At 48.7% G+C, this 20,052-nt stretch overlaps 1 long non-coding RNA gene across 4 annotated transcripts in view; it reads right to left on the reverse strand.

Moving 5' to 3' along the window:
* LOC146829583 (uncharacterized) overlaps positions 1-20,052 on the reverse strand; it is a 493,129-nt gene that overhangs the window by 309,151 nt on the left and 163,926 nt on the right. For 2 of the 4 annotated variants that reach the window (XR_014962016.1, XR_014962013.1), the window contains exons 1-3: positions 16,242-16,358; positions 11,447-11,538; positions 7,210-7,269 (exon numbers count right to left, since the gene is read on the reverse strand). This is a non-coding gene — a long non-coding RNA (uncharacterized LOC146829583). Of the gene's footprint in view, positions 1-7,209; positions 7,270-11,446; positions 11,539-16,241; positions 16,359-20,052 lie in introns of those variants that run through there. The other 2 variants (XR_014962014.1, XR_014962015.1) reach the window with 2 other exon arrangements.

Consider the following 20,052-nt stretch of genomic DNA (forward strand, 5'->3'; position numbering starts at 1 on the left):
CCAGCGATTTGTGGTCTGTGTGCCACATCGTGTATCCCACATCCAAATTTTCGTTCAAGATCCCGGAAGAAGAAAGAAGAACAAATGATGCTATATGAACAGATCGATGGATTGATGAAGATCGATATCTCCTGAGGGTCCGTAGGGGACAAGGAGGGAATGAGGAAATATGAATTTTGTGATCAGGTATGTCCCCTATCGTAGACCCCAACGGCTCCATGTGCATGCTATAAGTACATGTATGTTCCCTCCTGCTCCAGTTTTGAAGACGCAAATATATGTGCGTCCACCGTCAACATGTCCTCTTTCAGATCCGCCATGAATGGGTCAGATATTCCATTCCTAAATATGAAAGGCCACCGACTTTATGTGGTTCACTTTCCACATTTTACAGATTCAGGCGAGTAGGCCCTGAATTCTGTCATCAAACCTTTTCCTGCCTTCTGCCTCTGAAAGCTCCAGTCTGAGCCTGCATCTGTATCCATGAACTTTGTCCTACTCCCTGCGCGGCTAACGGTGCCTGATCCAGCATATTGCCTGCCAAAAACTGTATTTCACCTTCAAGATTATCTACTCCGCTCCTCATCCGATGCATTCCTGTCTAGCAGTTTAGGTAAACATTCCTCCAGCTACCGAGCAAAGGGCCAGGCCTCGCTGTCCTCATGCCAGTAATTCATAGGCCCCGTTACCATGGAATATTCCTACCCCCTCGCATCTCATGTAGACACTTAGACGCTTGTACACGCACTAACAGTCAGTATAGAATAGATTCTATCCTAGAGACCTTTCCTTTTGGATAACACAGTTCTTTAAACGTAGGATATTAGATATGATTTGGGATTAGGTTGACATAACCCCCAGACTTTTGTCTCCACATGTAGAGCTAAATGTCAAGTCCCCTTCACCCTCTAGTTGCACGTCAATCACACGTCATGCGGCTGCGCGCGCATCTCTGCCAAATATTTCTGCTGACATTGCAGGATTCTTTTATGGATCCACCCACTTGTGACATCATGTTTAATGACGTATTTTAGTTACACCCATGTATACGCCTTTATTAGTTACGTATGCACAGTTTATCTGTATTATCAGCTGTTACGCCCCTTGCATCTGTTTCCCTGTAATGTATTTTCTATAAAACTGCTTATCTGTCAATAATGTATGCCCTTCCTTCCTGAACTTTCGTGGTGATGGAATAGAAAGCCTACAATTCGAATTGTATTCCTTTGTATAGGAATAAAGCCTTTTAAAACCTCTAATACCACGGATTCTGCCTCTTATATTTACTGAGTTATTCTTACTAGACTTTACCGCATAAAAAATAGTACCGGTAACGAAATATTTACCACAGTTGTTACCTCTACCTCTGCCTTTAGTATTGTTTCCTCTATATCCTCCTCTGCCTTTGGGAAATGTGTTTTGGGAGGTAGTTTGGAAAGTTTGAGAGGTTTGTGTATTATTTCCTCTCCCTGTACCTCTATAGGAGGATCTACGAAAGGAACGTTTGGATTGGTAAAACTGCAGTGCACCCATAGATTTAGCGGTGTCAGTATCCTTTTTCATTTGGTCTAATAGGACATCCGTTTCCGCCCCGAACAGGAAATCTTGGTTAAGGGGTTGATTGAGAATAGTGGTTTGCACCTCTGGTTTGAAACCTGATATGCGAAGCCATGCGTGTCTCCTCAACATCACGCTTGTATTCACTGTTCTAGAGGCTGTCAGCTGCATCTAGCGTTATAACAAACAAATGATGGACGGAATGCTGACAATGCAGACATTCTCCCCCAGTCAAGAGATCTGGGTTAAATCCATCGTTCTTTTGCCCACTACGCCACCCCAGTTCAGACATGGCCATATGCAAATCAGTCTTGACCCTGTGCCTCATGGGAACAGTCCAGCCCGACTGCCAAGCCATGTCTTCCCTGGACCGGAATCAAGCATCCTAGGACCGGTTTCTGGCTATCAGCCATCATCAGCCAGGATAGCTTGACTCCAGTGGCGTAGTGAGCACGGGTCCCACGTCTGGGAATACCCATCCCACTTAGGGCGAAAAGCGTTATAACAAACAAATGATGGACGGAATGCTGACAATGCAGACATTCTCCCCCAGTCAAGAGATCTGGGTTAAATCCATCGTTCTTTTGCCCACTACGCCACCCCAGTTCAGACATGGCCATATGCAAATCAGTCTTGACCCTGTGCCTCATGGGAACAGTCCAGCCCGAACTGCCAAGCCATGTCTTCCTTGGACCGGAATCAAGCATCCTAGGACCGGTTTCTGGCTATCAGCCGTCATCAGCCAGGATAGCTTGACTCCAGTGGCGTAGTGAGCACGGGTCCCACGTCTGGGAATACCCATCCCACTTAGGGCGAAAAGCGTTATAACAAACAAATGATGGACGGAATGCTGACAATGCAGACATTCTCCCCCAGTCAAGAGATATGGGTTAAATCCATCGTTCTTTTGCCCACTACGCCACCCCAGTTCAGACATGGCCATATGCAAATCAGTCTTGACCCTGTGCCTCATGGGAACAGTCCAGCCCGAACTGCCAAGCCATGTATTCCCTGGACCGGAATCAAGCATCCTAGGACCGGTTTCTGGCTATCAGCCGTCATCAGCCAGGATAGCTTGACTCCAGTGGCGTCGTGAGCACGGGTCCCACGTCTGGGAATACCCATCCCACTTAGGGCGAAAAGCGTTATAACAAACAAATGATGGACGGAATGCTGACAATGCAGACATTCTCCCCCAGTCAAGAGATCTGGGTTAAATCCATCGTTCTTTTGCCCACTACGCCACCCCAGTTCAGACATGGCCATATGCAAATCAGTCTTGACCCTGTGCCTCATGGGAACAGTCCAGCCCGAACTGCCAAGCCATGTCTTCCCTGGACCGGAATCAAGCATCCTAGGACCGGTTTCTGGCTATCAGCCGTCATCAGCCAGGATAGCTTGACTCCAGTGGCGTAGTGAGCACGGGTCCCACGTCTGGGAATACCCATCCCACTTAGGGCGAAAAGCGTTATAACAAACAAATGATGGACGGAATGCTGACAATGCAGACATTCTCCCCCAGTCAAGAGATATGGGTTAAATCCATCGTTCTTTTGCCCACTACGCCACCCCAGTTCAGACATGGCCATATGCAAATCAGTCTTGACCCTGTGCCTCATGGGAACAGTCCAGCCCGAACTGCCAAGCCATGTATTCCCTGGACCGGAATCAAGCATCCTAGGACCGGTTTCTGGCTATCAGCCGTCATCAGCCAGGATAGCTTGACTCCAGTGGCATAGTGAGCACGGGTCCCACGTCTGGGAATACCCATCCCACTTAGGGCGAAAAGCGTTATAACAAACAAATGATGGACGGAATGCTGACAATGCAGACATTCTCCCCCAGTCAAGAGATCTGGGTTAAATCCATCGTTCTTTTGCCCACTACGCCACCCCAGTTCAGACATGGCCATATGCAAATCAGTCTTGACCCTGTGCCTCATGGGAACAGTCCAGCCCAAACTGCCAAGCCATGTCTTCCCTGGACCGGAATCAAGCATCCTAGGACCGGTTTCTGGCTATCAGCCGTCATCAGCCAGGATAGCTTGACTCCAGTGGCGTAGTGAGCACGGGTCCCACGTCTGGGAATACCCATCCCACTTAGGGCGAAAAGCGTTATAACAAACAAATGATGGACGGAATGCTGACAATGCAGACATTCTCCCCCAGTCAAGAGATATGGGTTAAATCCATCGTTCTTTTGCCCACTACGCCACCCCAGTTCAGACATGGCCATATGCAAATCAGTCTTGACCCTGTGCCTCATGGGAACAGTCCAGCCCGACTGCCAAGCCATGTCTTCCCTGGACCGGAATCAAGCATCCTAGGACCGGTTTCTGGCTATCAGCCGTCATCAGCCAGGATAGCTTGACTCCCGTGGCGTAGTGAGCACGGGTCCCACGTCTGGGAATACCCATCCCACTTAGGGCGAAAAGCGTTATAACAAACAAATGATGGACGGAATGCTGACAATGCAGACATTCTCCCCCAGTCAAGAGATCTGGGTTAAATCCATCGTTCTTTTGCCCACTACGCCACCCCAGTTCAGACATGGCCATATGCAAATCAGTCTTGACCCTGTGCCTCATGGGAACAGTCCAGCCCGAACTGCCAAGCCACGTCTTCCCTGGACCGGAATCAAGCATCCTAGGACCGGTTTCTGGCTATCAGCCGTCATCAGCCAGGATAGCTTGACTCCAGTGGCGTAGTGAGCACGGGTCCCACGTCTGGGAATACCCATCCCACTTAGGGCGAAAAGCGTTATAACAAACAAATGATGGACGGAATGCTGACAATGCAGACATTCTCCCCCAGTCAAGAGATCTGGGTTAAATCCATCGTTCTTTTGCCCACTACGCCACCCCAGTTCAGACATGGCCATATGCAAATCAGTCTTGACCCTGTGCCTCATGGGAACAGTCCAGCCCGAACTGCCAAGCCATGTCTTGAATATATGTTTTAAAACTCCTTTGAGCATGGGTAATGTGCGTACACTTCTTTCTGTGGTTGGGAAGGTGTCCAGCAAGAAATCCTCTTCCATAGGGTCAGCATGCATATCTACCCCGTGGAAACTAGCAGCTCTGTCTACCTACTGATGGAATGCAATGGTGTCGTCAGGAGGGGATGGTTTTGAAGGATATGGTGTGGAGTCTAGAATAGGTGGGTTATTGTCCGGTGAATATGGGTCTCCCCATGTGTCCTGGTTGGGATTTGTGTCATCAGGATCTACATAAGGGTCTTGTGGATCATTATTTATGTCATCATCTGGGTCCCCATCAGGCTGTTGAGGCATGGGAGGTGTGTATGGCACATAAGGCATAATAGGAGAGAGAGGAGGAGGAGTAACAGGTCTAATAGGAGAAGTAGCAATGTCTTTCCTTTTCAGAGGAATAGGAGAGGGTAAGGCAGGAGGAATTTTCCTTTTGTGGAGCACCACATGACCTGTTTTAGGGTCAATGACGATTTTTCCCTGTTTTGGATCGACAGGATCCGGATAAAACAGTTCCTCCTCTGCATTTGTTGGTTTCGGCACCGAAGATTTATGGTTTTTCTTATTGGGAGTCGAAGGTTTTGTAGGCTTCGGCTTAGACTTGTTTGGCTCGGGAACCTTGTTTTTGTTCGGTTCGGGAGCTTTATTGACCTCGACGTCCTTTTTCGGAGCGACCGTTTTCTTGGGTTCGATCTGTTTTTTAGGCTCGGTGACCTTTTTGGAGTCGTTTGTCTTTTTCGGGTCAATTAACTTCTTCGGGTCGATATTTTTCTTGGGATCGACCGTTTTCGGCTCGAGATGCTTCGGCTCGACATTTTTGGGAACGGTCGAGTCTCTCGGTGCCGGAGCCGGAGTTGATGCAGTATGTGTTTTTCTCGGCGCCGAAGGCATTTTTGGTGTTGGGAGATGCGGTTTACTCGGTCCCGAGCTACCGGAAGGCTTTTCTATTATCTTTGGAGCCGGGCCCGAGGGCGGGGCTTCTGAAGGGATTTTTCGATCGTGACGAAGGCCTTGTGGCGATGTCTTGACCGGAGCCTTATGTGGGGTGATTGGGACAGGGGCTTCGGTACTCACGTGCTGCCCCGCTGAGATTGCGTCATCTGAGTCCGATTCTTCGACTGTGACGAGATGTAGGTCGTCCAAATCCTCGGCATCTGAGGGGTCGTCGAAGATGTCGTCCAGTGCCAGTGCTGCTGCTTGTCGATGCATCGCTTGTCGATGGGCCCTCCGGTTCCTGATTGTCTTTTTGGAACGGAAGAGTGCGCAAGCTGAACAGTCTTCTTCCTTATGCTCCGGAGATAGGCATCTGTTGCACACTGGGTGATGATCCGTGTGTGGGTATTTAGCACCGCACCGGGGGCATTTTTTGAAAGGGGTCCTTTCCATGGGCCCGAGGCCCACGTGGTGTCGGTAGGCCAAGAGGCCTGCGTCGATGAAAATATGGGAAATAAAGTCTTGTAAAGTTGTAGGGTACCGACTGGAGAGCAATCCCGTCGAGATACTTTTGATTTGCTATGAATAAAGTTGAAAACTTCGGAGTCGAAATTGGCGTCGCAGAAGTACATCCGAACCCGATGGCGGAAAAAAACAATCTGACGATGGAGGTGCTGTCCATGCGCACTGTAGTCCAGGGGAGGAGTCACCTATCTCATGAGACCTCGAAGACTCTTCCAAGACAACAACGTGCAACATCCGGACCCAACACTAGGCGGCGATCTAATGCAATAATGTGACTGCAGCAGCTCATATGCCTTGAACATAGGCATTCCTGACCTTTGCTGGAGTTGCGTCGTGCTTGCGACATGACTCCAGCAACGCGCTGCGTCACGCATCTGTCTATCCTTGCGCCACGCTGCGACGCGGTGTAAATGCAACGCATACTTGGTGGCGCAAGGGTTTTTTTACGTGACGCATATTCACTGACGCATCTCTGCTAATATGCAGAGATGCGCCTGTTCTTGACAATCTGCCCCCCAGTTTTTAGGGCGAAGAGCTTCAGATCAGAGTAAAGCTGTGGAACAACTGAAAGGGAGTACACAGCAAAAAGACTAGGGGCTAAATTAAGATCTCACTGCAGCATGATAAATGGAGTAGGGTGTGGTCATATTTAAAAGTCCCGTTTAAAAAAAAAAATCACAACCTGCGATTTCAATAATAATAATTTAAGTACAAAAAGGCACCGGGTGGAATGCTTGAATTATTCTGTCACTAGTGATTATTCGGGCCACACTCCAGCCCATTTGCACACCTTACCACCTCAGTTTCGACCAAGCCATATGCAGTTCTGTCTTACCTGCTCCAACAGGAACAGTCCAGCCCGAACTGTCAGGCCAGGTCCTCACTGACAGAACCCAAGCAAATATAAGAGTTGCCCTGGTTGGCGATTTTAAGTTTGCATGAAACCAGTCTTTAGTTCATTACTTTCTCAAAGTCGAATGGAAACTGTGCCCTTTAAATTGAAAACGTATTTTGCCTTAGCGGGAAAACTGGAAATAGCAGGGCACACACAACCGGGTAGCCATGGGTCTGGGAAGTCAATGTGCACCCAAGACCGGGCTCTAATAAAGAGGCCTAACCCATAGGTTTTCCCAGGGAAAAAACCGAATTAAAAGAAAACTATGAAGACAGGTGTGTTACAACAGATATTTCTTGTTTACCACTTACCTTCTCTTGTCAGAAACTCACTGAGGGCGAAGGTCCTCTAGTCCGTCGCTGCTAAAGCACCTAGAGGGAGAAAAACGGAGAGTTCAGCGTGTACAGATCTGAACGGGAATAAAGTCACCCTCCCCAAGAACCCATAAAGGCTCTTACTTCCTCACTCAAGGCATCTTCCCAGAAACTCTCAGAACAGTCCAGTTCCATCCACTCCTAAAGAAACTTACACTAGGCCCTCATGACTTCATCAACTACCCGCCTGTCACACCCATATCATTCATAAGCAAGATCATTGAAAAAGCAAGATCACATAAATGGTATCTCCTGCACGACTGCCAGTCTAGCTTCAGATCATGCTGCAGCACAAAGACTTCTATCCTGTGCAGATGACCACGGCCTTCTGATATACCTAGAGCTCTTGGCCGTCTTCAAATCGAACAACCCATCCTCATACGCACCCTTGAGTTTAGAATGAGATTCACCAGCAATGTTTTCATTAGTTGTCCTACTTTTTAAAACAACACAAGTCTGTTCACTACGGCACTTTCAGGTTCCAAAAGATCGCTATCACCAGTGGAGTCCCTCAGGGTTTCACACTGTCTCATCATCTTTCTGGAACTGTTCTTTAAGATAACAGCATCAAGATTCACCAACATGCTGACGATACAGCATAAAGCATTTCAGACCGAGGCTACAATCAATCAGGTATTTGTAAAGCATAAATTAATCACCCCTTAAGGTCTCAAGGCGCTGGGGGCTGTCGGGGAGATCAGTGATCTATTGCCCAGTGTCACATGGTGCTGAGATGAGCAGCCGCAGGCGCCGGGTATCGAACCGTGAGCCCCGCGCTCCAGAGTCAGACGCTCTGGCTGCTGTGTCACACATCTCTCTGATTCACAACTCTACCTAAAACTCTTACCTGCTTCAGAAATCCAATGCCTCAGTACATCATCCAGACCTGGATGTTCAGTGATTACCTGAAGTTCAACCCAATCCCAATCAAGACATAATCCTGTTATCCGCCAGAATAACAAACAAGAAAAAAGGACCATGGCTCATTGATATGAACCTTGACAGCTGAGATCCCCAACTTACAATGAATGCCACGTCACATGGATTGACCCTGAACACCAACCTCACTCTTAAGGAACACAATGCCAACACTAGTTTTAGCCTTCTTTGTCTAAAATAAAGTGAAACCATTTCTTCTAAAAAGTGGCTTCAGAACTGCAGTTCAAGCCCTCATATTCTCACATATCCATGGTGGTAATGTCTAACTTCATGACCTGTCAGACTTTACACGAGCACCCCTTAAGGGCATTGTACACACTGCAGCACGCCTCATCCAGAGCCTGAAGAAATATGGTCAAATCACCTCCATCCTGATGGTTTTCCATTGGCTCTCCTTGCTGCCCGCACCCTTTTTAAAACCAGTTGCATCACATACAAAGCCATCAAAATCGGCACCCTCGCTTATCTTGCAGACCATATCACCATCTCTGGTAGTTCTCGGCACATCTACAGCCAAGACCATTAAACTGCAAACTAAGAAGCGTAAAAATGAAAAACAAAGTTGCAAGCTTTTTTTATTTATGCACCCAGTGATCTAGAAAACATTCCACATCTATCAGGACCACCCAACACTGCTTCAAGTTAGGAAAAATTTGAAGATACCCTGCTTAAATGAACACTTACCCATTCCACAATATAGCAACCTTTCCTATCGCTCAGTGACTTGATGGTAGACTTTGACCATGTACAGCCCTCCACTGTCTTTTGACTAGGTTTGTGCTATAAGTACACATTGGGCCCAGAAAGAACAGTTTTACTACTCAATACCATGCAGTGTGTACAGCTTGGCCAGCAGTATGTGTTCAAGCTTCCCTCTCACACAGATGTGTGAGGGAAGCTGCATGCAGGTGTGCATGCATTAAAAACCTTTTAAAAGGGGTCGCACCTGCGTGCTTGTCTCAGTCATAGTTGTGGATGGACAACTACAAAAAGCAATAGCCTGCTACGTACCAACTATTTGTGAACTCGTGGAACATCTCAGCATCAACAGAGTAGACGGTCTCCAAGTGACAGTAGCAGGGCTTTCAGAATGGTCATCTCCAGTATAACCTAAGTGGGAATGGAATCAGGATTCACATATTCACTCACTCATTCACCTATACATTTCTCCGTGACTCGAGCACCTGCACCAGAGAACGGTCGATATCCTACATTTTACTTGTGTCTTAGCTGTACATGTTCTGTGAGCAGTGAAAGATTGTATCTACCCTGCTGAATCACTTTGTCTGGGATTGGAAGATTGCACTTGCTGTCTTCGGAAGAGGGATGCCTGCTTTGCTCCTACCACCTGCGAGGAAGCAAAGCATGCACTACTACTCCCTGATTCCTACCTGCCCTGTGATGGAGAAATCTTGCATTGCTGATGCTTCAGGTGTAGTCGTCCTCTGAAGGAGGAAAGCTTGCACTGTTTCAGTCCTCGGTGTACCTGTCCTATGAAGAAGGGTGGTTTCTTATGTATTGAATTCACCGGCAATGAAGCAGTGGAGGGCAGGTAACTAACTAGCTTTTTGGGAGGTCAATGTCCACTTTCATAAATCGCGCTCCTAGCCGAAGAAGCCTTCCCTTACAACTCTTGGAGTTGGATTTTACAAATAAAGTTGTCATACTTGTTCTGGTGCAGGGTCACCCCAACCACACCTGAATCTAGGTATCAAAATAGGGCTGTTGGGTGTCGCCATCCCAGACCCGTCTTTTCTTTATACACTTCTGCACGGTCCTGAAGAATCGCCACTGGATCCACTAGGGACCACAAGAGGCGTGAAACATGTCGACCTGAAAACACTATTTTATATCACCACAAGCACTACAAATACGCAGAAGAATACTCTTGTTCCTGTCCACCCTGTCAAGAGTATTCCCCTTAACACCAGTTTTTAGGTCTTGCTGAGTCAGCGCGCATGCGCTGCTCGGAGACTTTAGTAGGTGAGTTTTCAAAGTGCTGCTGGCTGGCGACAAGCTTGCGTTCACGTGAGCGTGCACGTGCGAACCGCCAGCCTTCAGCGCCATCTGTCTTTCCTCTTGCTTGCTCCCTGCCTCCGCCCCTCCCCCCGCCTTCGCGCTTACAAGCATTCAGGATGCCTGGTCACCGTACTTTCATAACTTACTAACACAGACATGCCCCTTGCCGCCAATTTCCAGCCTAATGACCTAAATATGCATCTTATTATGAGATGAGCGCGTCTCTGCGACTAGCACACCCTCCGAGGGCTTAGTGAGGTCCGAGAGAGCAGATGGTTTTAGTGCCCGCTCCCTCACGCATCAGATGGCGAATTGTGTTCGGGCTGCCAGCCATGCCGGCGCTCATCTCCTAGCAACCCGATGCTACCCCGTTCGGGGCTGCCTTGTTTACAGCCAGTTTCTGCTTTTCCAATACGCGCAGCCAGAGTGAGGGATGACTTCGTTTTTCTGTGCGCAGGTCTGCGTGTGCGCCGCTCCTACATATTAAATATTCAACGCCTTATCAGGTGTAGTAAGAGGTATGTAAATACAATTACAATATAATGTTCGGCAAAATCGCAGAAACCTGAAAATAGGTTGCAGTCCGCTTTAACACAGCTATTTTCCATACCGGCTGCTTTTAAACTATAGGTAATGCGCAACGCGGTTAGGGCATATTTCACTTAATGATTTCTAGGTTGTATGCACATGCAAGTTCATAACGGGAGGTATAGGGGAAAAGAAGCTTAAGAAACTTTATCAGCACAAAGCTTTCGCCAAAGCGTGCTCCTTGGGGGTCGCTTTGCGGCTATTTACATCTCGTGCGCAAAGTTCGCATTGTGCGCCTTACAAGAGACACGTATCTTTCCAAGCATTACTGTGTGCACGAATGGGCCGAAGATAGCGGGTACTCACCAGTGTCCTCGGACAGCAGGCAGGCAGGCAGTGAGCAAAGAAACGAGCAGCAGAAACCGGCAGGTGGAGAGGCCAGGCATGTTACTCAGTGCCCCGGGTTTATTATATGATTCCATTAACTTAGACATAAATAGGACATTACAAGTGGGCCATACAGTGTACGCCTGTGCAACCGCTGCGCAAGACACAATTATTTACACAACCACACAAACAAACACAACACACACAACCACACACACAACCACACACAACCACACCCACAACCACACACAACCACACACACAACCACACACACAAAGGGAGTAGACAACTGCAGCAGGACCTTCGGCTCGATCAGGACAGCAGAACCACCGGAAAAGGAACCCCTCGGCACGACCTGGGCAGCAAGAAGTTGTCACTGGAGACATCGTGATCCTATGAACAATAGTGTCATCAATGGTGTAATCCAAACTGTAAACTGTGACAAATAACATCCCTATATATTGCAGTACCACAAAAAGAGGAACAAGCATTGGAATAGCCAATAGGTCTCGCCTTTGGGACCTTGTAAGTGTTTTGCCATGCAACAGTTGTTGTTGCACCAAGGATATTGTGCTGCATAACTAAATACTTATAAGGCCCCAAAGGCGAGACCTATTGGCAATGCCAATGCTTGTTAACCATTTTACACAGACCCCAGAAGAAAGCTTCTCCAGGGTACTAGTGTGATATTTTTAACCCACCAAACACTTTAGCTCACACATCCCCACTCACCACTGCTGCGTTCCCCGAAAAGATCTGACAAAGAGCCCTCTCGCTGGGCCCGTGGGGGACTGCTGTGCCACCCCCACGAGGAGCAACGCCCGATGATGAAGCATGACACCCGCTTGGGTGTGTGAGGGCACTTCATTAACAAAGGAATTCCCTTTGTAAAATTTCAACAGCACGTATTTCTATGCTTATCTTCTGAGCCCCTAATGGCTTATATTACAAGAACGCACCTGGGAAAACTAGCATTTTAACAAGGACGCTAAAAATGTGGCTGCTGAAATATCTGCAGAGACACGAAGAAAGTGTGTGACCATCCTTAGGTTCAGTGCCTGCAACTCTAACTACTGTGAAGTACCCCACCGTTAACGTGTTCCACATGCTGCCCCGAGAAGGCTACTAGTGCCCTCAGACACAAAATATGCATTAAAGTCGCAAGGGATACATAAAGTGTGCATCGCAATCAGAAACAGTGCATCCATCACAAATGATGCAGGGTTTTCTTGTCCACCCTCCCACCCAACCCCACCCAAATGCACTCTCGGTCACTACAACATGTGTTTACTAGTAGTGGTGGTAGGGCTGGAGGGGATGGGCAGAGGCCTACGTGGCCCGTTTTTGACCCGGTGGCAGAAATGCGGACAGGGCCCATTGGAGGAAAGGTCTGGGTCTGCACGAGTGTGCCCTGGTGCCGATCTCAGTAAGAGTGCTGTGAGCGCTTTAGAGAGCTGTGCAGCACTTATTAGTGTGAGTGCCGTGCAGGGCAGTGGTGGTGGCAAGAGGTACGTATGGGGATGCGGCTGAGTACAGCGCCTGGGGATGGGATGCACCACGGTCTGCTGTGGAGCATGGGAGAGGGACAGGACACGTTTGTTTTATATAGGACGAACTCGACCCGAAGGTATTGGAGCCCTTTACAGGAGAACCAGTTACATTGCACAAGGACATTTTTGGTAGGCACGGGGAGGGCCGCGGCACGCCTGAGAGGCGGGATTTGTTCATTTGCAGCAAAGTCCCCGCCTTCCAATGTAACATTTTGGAGGGCTTGGAAGAGGCACACGCATTTGGAGACCTCCTTTTTCTATGAAATCCTGAAAGGGTCGGGACTAAACATTAGATGGGTACAATTACAAAGCAAATATTTCAGTTAACTATCAAGCCGTAGAGGCAAATTGCACAAGGGCAAAAACATGCAGACGGTGCATAGGCAAGGCCCACATAAACTACAGCCACCATTGCATACAGAAGACAAGTCCGCATCGGCCGCTTATAGTCATGTATGTGTCATACATAACTGCCGCAGCTGGCAGGGAGCATATGGTAACGTATAGCAGGGACGCACACCGAGCTGGGCAGGTGACCACAGTGCAATGTACCATGATCGCTGAGAGCGATGTGCCCAGGAGAACACGGGTCCTGGGTCCCAGAGGAGTACCGCATCTTATACACGGGGAGAACTGGGCGTTGAGTACCAGTGCCACACTGGGCTTTGTGCATCACAGAAATCACTAAGGGTTGTGCCCGGGCGTTGTGCATCAGGGGAGAACTGGGCATTGTGTAGCACAGAAATCACTAAGGGTTGTGCCCGAGCGTTGTGCATCAGGGGAGAACTGGGCATTGTGTACCTGCGCCACACTGGGCTTTGTGCATCACAGATATCACTAAGAGTTGTGCCCGGGCGTTGTGCACCAGTAACAAACTGCGCTTTGTGCATCAAGGAAGCACTGGGACTTGTGCATAAGAGCAGTTGTAGGCGTTGTGAGTCGGGGGCACAGGACGTTGTGCAACAAGGAAGAACAAGACAGTGCTGCACTGGGAGTTATGCATCAGGGCTGCTCTGTCGTTGTGCATATGAGGAGAACCGGGATTACGGGTGAAGAAGCTATGGGAGATGTGCATAAAGAGAGTATTGGGCACAATGCAACGGGAACACTGGGCATTGTACAAAAAGGGAGAACTGGAGGTCGTGCATCACGGGAGCACCGAGGATTTGCATTGAGGAGCACTGGGTGATATGCGTGGGGGCGCTGGGTGTTGTTTAACAGGGGGGCACTGGATACTGTGCCTTAGCAGCATACCGGACTGTGCAAGAGGCGCACTGGTGTCCCACAGGGGAACAGTGGGCATAAGGAGAACACTGGGCTTTGTGCACAATTGAGCACTGGGTTTTGTGAATATATAAGGAAACTGCCCATTGTGCACCAGGGTACTAGTCGGAGCATTGTGCATCAGTGAGCATTGGGCGATATGCATAAGGGGAACACTGAGCATAGCGCAGCAGGGACCACGGCACTACGTACGAGAGCGCTCGGCATTGTGCATCAATGATTACTGGACGATATTAAGGGGTCACTGGGTGTTGTGCAAGAGTGGACCCCTGTACATTGTGCATAGGGGGGGGCTGTGGGTCGCGGAAGCACTGATGCTGAGCACAAAGGGGGCATTCATTGTGCGCTGTGCATAAATCAATCACTAGTTGTTTTCCAACAGCCACACGGGAGCACATGGCCTTCTGAATGAGCTCTCTGCCTGCTGTGAACAGAAGTCAAGGAGATGTGTACGGTTTTAAAGCCCTGTGACTAATGTGCGGGGGTTCAGCGGCCTACACCCTCACGCCTCGCCCCACTTATAAAACTAACATTTTGACTAGCAACTGCAAACAGACTCCGGGTGTCGGTTGAGGTAGAAGCCCCCCCCCCCCCCAGGTCCCCCCGTCCCACCCCCTCCAAGGCAGCCTCCCTGTACGAGGAGTTTGTGCTCTCCGAGGTAGGCCGGTGTCGGCTGTGTGCACGGCGGTGGTCTCGGCGAGGGGGGGATTTGCAGTGTTGCAAACGTACCTAATACCCGACTTGTGTGCTCGTGTTGTAGAGACCAATACGCCCCCCTTACACACTCTTGAACACAGGACAAAGATACATAAACGTGGGCGAAGACGCAGGCCCGAAATAACCTCGGCTTGTTGGGAGACAAAGGGAGACGTACAGAGGAGTAGGTGTGGGCAGGAAGCATCATGGGAGCACAGGGTGTTGTGTACCAGAAAAGCACAGTGATGCAGGTAAGGGGAGCACCAGGTAATGTGCTTTAAGACCGCCAGCTGTCTTTGAAGACACAGAAAAGGATTGGCACAGATAAAGAGTCAGAGGGTTGGATAAAGATAATATATAGCGCACCTACATTGTGCATACACTAATCAAAGTGCCTACAGGTATCCATCCACACTGTCCAACAGGCGTCAGGCAATCCTTCAAAAGGTTAACATATAGACATACATGCACACAAAGACAACACGTAAAGGTAGTATAACACACAAAGACAAAATGTAAAGGCACTATTACACAGACAGCACATAAAGGCACTAATAAACACAAAGAAAGCACGTAAATGCACCATTGTTCGCAAAGACACACATAGACAATACTCATACCTGTATGTGACAAACCGAAAGACAACACGTGCAAACACAGACAAGAATCATACAGGCAGACATTGCTGGTGGGGTGGAAGGACAGGCAGGGACGCCGAGGGATACATAGATGGGGACTGACTTAAGGATGCTTCCTTGGTACTGGAAGGGTCGGTCGCCGCCATTTTAATTTAGGCTCTTATTAAACGTATTACGGTAATCCCAATTCGTAAACCCAGAAAACACGCGCATTGGGAGTATCCCCACTTCACATTTCGCAAGGGAACCCCTGATGAAAAGTGAATGGGAAAGGGGGCCCGGTTTTATTGGGAGAAACGGAGGAATTCAGCATGCAAATAATGGCCTTCCCAGATATTTGCTAAACTGAACAGAATCTTGGTCCTGGGAATTACCAATGCCTGCGGTACTGGTAATTCCCGGGTGCAAGAATGCTCACCCTATAACTGTATTCATACCTGTCACGACGTAACAGTCAGTGATGTCCTCCCGATTAAGCCCTTCCTAAGTATCAATTCCAAATAATTTTTAAAAAACGAATAAATAAGTACATTTCTTGTAATGCACATTTGATTTAGCTTCTTCGGGCTATTTAAAAAAATACAAACATTGATAAAAACAGGAACAGGCGGGAATGCGGCAAAGAAGTTTAGACTACTGGAAGAGGCCTGAAGTAGGTTTGGAACTGGGTGGTATTTTACTGGTGTGACCTGCGTTTTTACGCCAAAGGTATAGTTAATCGAAAAAAGTAGTGACATCCGGTATAAGACCGTGTGTGTGTATATAGATATAACACACTCATATATATACCTCAAATGGTTACTTATAGGGGCTTCCAGCTGGCGCTCCTCTTCCACTGGCCTGTCATTGTGTCATCCACATCTTTATGCCACCCACTACAGCATAGAGGATGGGGCACAGGGTCAGCCCACTTAGGCCACTGACTTACCTGTATGCGAGGTCACGAATGTATGGTGACCCCACATATGTTCAGCTATTGATTCCAGGAATTTTGTACATGCGCCGCCATCAGCACAAAACCCTCCCTGCTGCTGCCACGTTGACTTGTCTGTGGAAGTGGAGGCCCGGTCAGGTGGCGGGGCAGCAGGGACGGACCTGCTGAAACAGCCTCCCACTCTGCAGGGAGGCCCGCCTCTCTTCTAGAAGGTTCTGCATAAGTGAACGCCTGAGAGGCGGGGCGTGTGCAGTGTAGCAAAGTTCCCGCCTTTACAAAGAGTAACTTTTTTATATTTTTGGAAGAGGCACACGCTTTTGGAGAGCTTATCTGGATCTGCATACGGGGCCGTACTAATAACGGTGCACAGTAATTTAAAAATATTCCAAGGGTAGTTAACAATCATTTACAAAACCAATCACAAGGGTAAATGTTGTAATGCTTAACTCTTCCTCTTCTTATATTTTATTATATAGACCACGGTACCATTACCACCACTCCCCCCTCCTCGTTCTCTCTTGTGGTACGTTCCAGCCGTTGAGGTGTTGGGGTGGCGGAGAGCGAAGACCACGATAAAGAATATCTCCCTTACCTCATTGCATCCAGTGATTTTTAAACACTAAACATGCACACAGCGCATAGTCAAAGCAGAACACGACGAGATCTGCAGCCACCATTGCGCACAGACCAGTAAGTCATCTGCTTAGGGTTGTGTGAGTCACCTGTGGCAACCTGTGCGCCGGGGCACAGGATAAGGTATAGCAGGGACGCACACCGAGCAGCCGGTGAAAAGTGATGTGCACAGGTGACCACTGCGCTATATCCCAGGAGGACCTATGGCACTGCATTTAAGAGAGCACTCGGCATTGTGCATCAAGGATTACCGGGCGATATGCATAAGAGAAGCGCTGGGAGTTGTGCATAGAGGGAACCTGTGCATTCTTACTAAGCGGTGCCTCGCTGAAAGTAAAGCGTTGTGAATCACGGGATAAGGGCGTTGTGCAATGGGCCTTTTTTGGGGGAGGGGGGCATGCCCTGCACCCTCCCCCACACACCCCCTATCTTTGGGCGGGTAGTAAGGTTCAAGGACACTGGAAAAGGATATTGGTCAATGTAGCGCAGGGGCTAACTGCACGGCACAACATCAGTCATTGGACTATTTACACGAATACTTTGGAAAACAAGCATTCCAATATTCCAACATGCACGTCATTCACCAGATCAGTGAGACCACCAGCATCTATAAGTGTCCAAAGGTACTGAAAATACGGTGCCGCCCTCCTTCCCCAGCAAACCCCGGACCCAGAGGTAGGTGTGATTTAGGTCCAGTTGTGCCTGCAACACCAACCACTGTGATGCACCCTGCACGTGTTCAAGGCAGGGCGCATCACTCAAAAGTCGGCCAGTAACACCAATGACAGAAACGGCAGCACAGCAGCTGCAACCGATAAACACAATGTACAAGACAGGTAACAGCAGTGCAAGCTTCACGGGCCAAGCGGTGCCTTCATGCTCACTGCCCGCCCCCACAATCAAGGGGCGGGGGGGGACCTGCACAAAACCCTCCCTGACCTGCTGCTGCCGCTCCGACCTCCCTCCCCCCTTCCCCAACCCCCCTCCCCCCCTCTCCCCCCCACGCTGACTGTACCTGGTCTGTGGAGGCAGAGACCCGTTGTGGAGCAGCAGGCCACCTGATTGTTACGGCCTCCCTCCCACCCTGTAGGAAGGCCCACGTCCCTTCTCGAAGCTTCTGCAGAAATGAACGCCAAGCACGCCTGAGAGGGGCGGGATATGTGAATTGTAGCAAAGTTCCCGCCTTCCAAAATGTTACATTTTATAAGGCTTGGTAGAGGCACGCGCTCTTGGATAGCTTTTCCCGAATCTGCAAATGGGTCGGAACTAAGAATTAGATCAATATAAAGAGCTGTAAATATTTCGGTGCAGTTAAGGTACAGCAGAGTAACACACCATGTTGTGCAGACAGTGGGCAATGTGAAGCAGGAAAGCACAGCGTGATATACACCAAGGGAGAAGAGTGATGTGCACACTGCACAGGGACCACTGCACTTTACGGCCCGCGTGCAGTGTCCCAGTGCAGCACTGCATATTGTGTATTGAGAGTACTGGGCCTTGTGTACAGGTGGCCCACTGAACGCTGTACATCAAGGGAACACTGGGCAGCATAAGAAATGCCCACGGCGCACTGGAGTAGTGCACTAGAAGAGCAATGGGTGTTGTGCATCAAGGAACATTGGATGAAATGCATAAGGGGAGCACTGGGCGTTCTGCAACATCGGAGCACCCCAGTGTCGTGCAACAGGAACACTTGGCATTCTGCTAAAGGGGAGCATTGGATGTTGTGCATTAGGTGAGCACTGGCTGTTGTGTAACTGGGGACCACTGGGTACTGGGCATAAGGAAGGCATTGGGCATTCTGAAAGAATGAAGCACTGTTGTGCGACAGTGGATCAGTGGACATTGCGCATAATTGGAGCATAGGGTGTTCTGTATAAGGGGAGCACTAGACATTGTGCATAAGGTTGAGCACTAGGCACTGCGGACCATAGAAGCACGGGTGCTGTTTGTAAAAGTAGAACTGGGCATTCTGAGTAAGGGAAGCACCAAGTATTGTGCAACAGCCACATGGGAGTACTTGGGGTTGTGCCTCAGCTCTCTGGCTGCTGTGGGGCAGAAATCAAGGAGATTTGTAAGGCTTTAAGGCCAGTCTCAATAAGGGTGGCCCAGTGACTGTGAGTTAAGTGTGGTTTTATCGGCCTACATTACCACCCTCACCCCCCACTTCCAAAATTAACATCGGGCGGGACTGGACGGAATAACCAGGCCAATTTAGGAGCAAAAGGCCACTTTATTTGGACAGGTATGCAGCTAAAACTTATACACATTACAATATATTTCACAACAACCCCACCCCACTAATACAATTGTTCAAACTAACGCCCTCCTACCCTTAATCCTCCCCAACATGAATAACCCCTGACAAACCATCCAAACATTCAACATCCCCTTATCATTAAATTCACCGTCCTTTTACACGTGACTCTGTTCTCCCCTCAGCCAACATCTGCGATGCAAGACCCCACCCCTCCTGTCGTAGCGCATGCTCCCTATACTTTTCTGCCACCCAGGAAAAAATCCTGATCAGGTTTTTTTCCTGCTCCACCCCTTTCAAGAATATTGTTTGTGTGGCTGTCGCCCCAAGAGCCATTGCCTTCTTTTCTTTGAACACCCTGTCGCCCCAACAGTCACAAGTACAATAGCACTCTCTACTGTCTGACAGCATCTTTGTCAAACAATCCTATAACTCCAGCAAATACAGTTCATTCCCCATAAAAGACAAAGTACCCTATCTTGGTGATTGAACATAAAATCGTTTCTGATATCCCGAGCTAGACCATTCCTATTCTCCTGCCTTGACAGAAACGCCACATTTCCCTATTCGCCTTAAGTCGTGCTTCTTCAACTGCACAGTATTTTACCGTCCCACGCCAAACCTTTCTAGCAACTAGAGGCTCCCAAAACATATATGTTCCTGACCACATTCTTCCAATCATCTCCAAATTGTTTTTCATCTCCTTAATTAAGTCCAAACCTGATAACCGCGCTAAAGCATTCTCACCCTAATGAATAAGTATATCGGGGCATGCTTGTACACTTACCAAATTGGATAACCAAAGTAGCAATTTTTCCCACTTCATACCCCTCTCCCACCATTCAAGTTTAAAGTCCGTTGCTCTGATTCCCAGAGTTTTCCAGACGGGATGGCTTCCCATCTGTTTTGCTGCCC

This window comes from Triturus cristatus, chromosome 5_2 (genome assembly GCF_964204655.1).
Source record: "Triturus cristatus chromosome 5_2, aTriCri1.1, whole genome shotgun sequence".
Classification (NCBI taxonomy): Eukaryota; Metazoa; Chordata; class Amphibia; order Caudata; family Salamandridae; genus Triturus; species Triturus cristatus.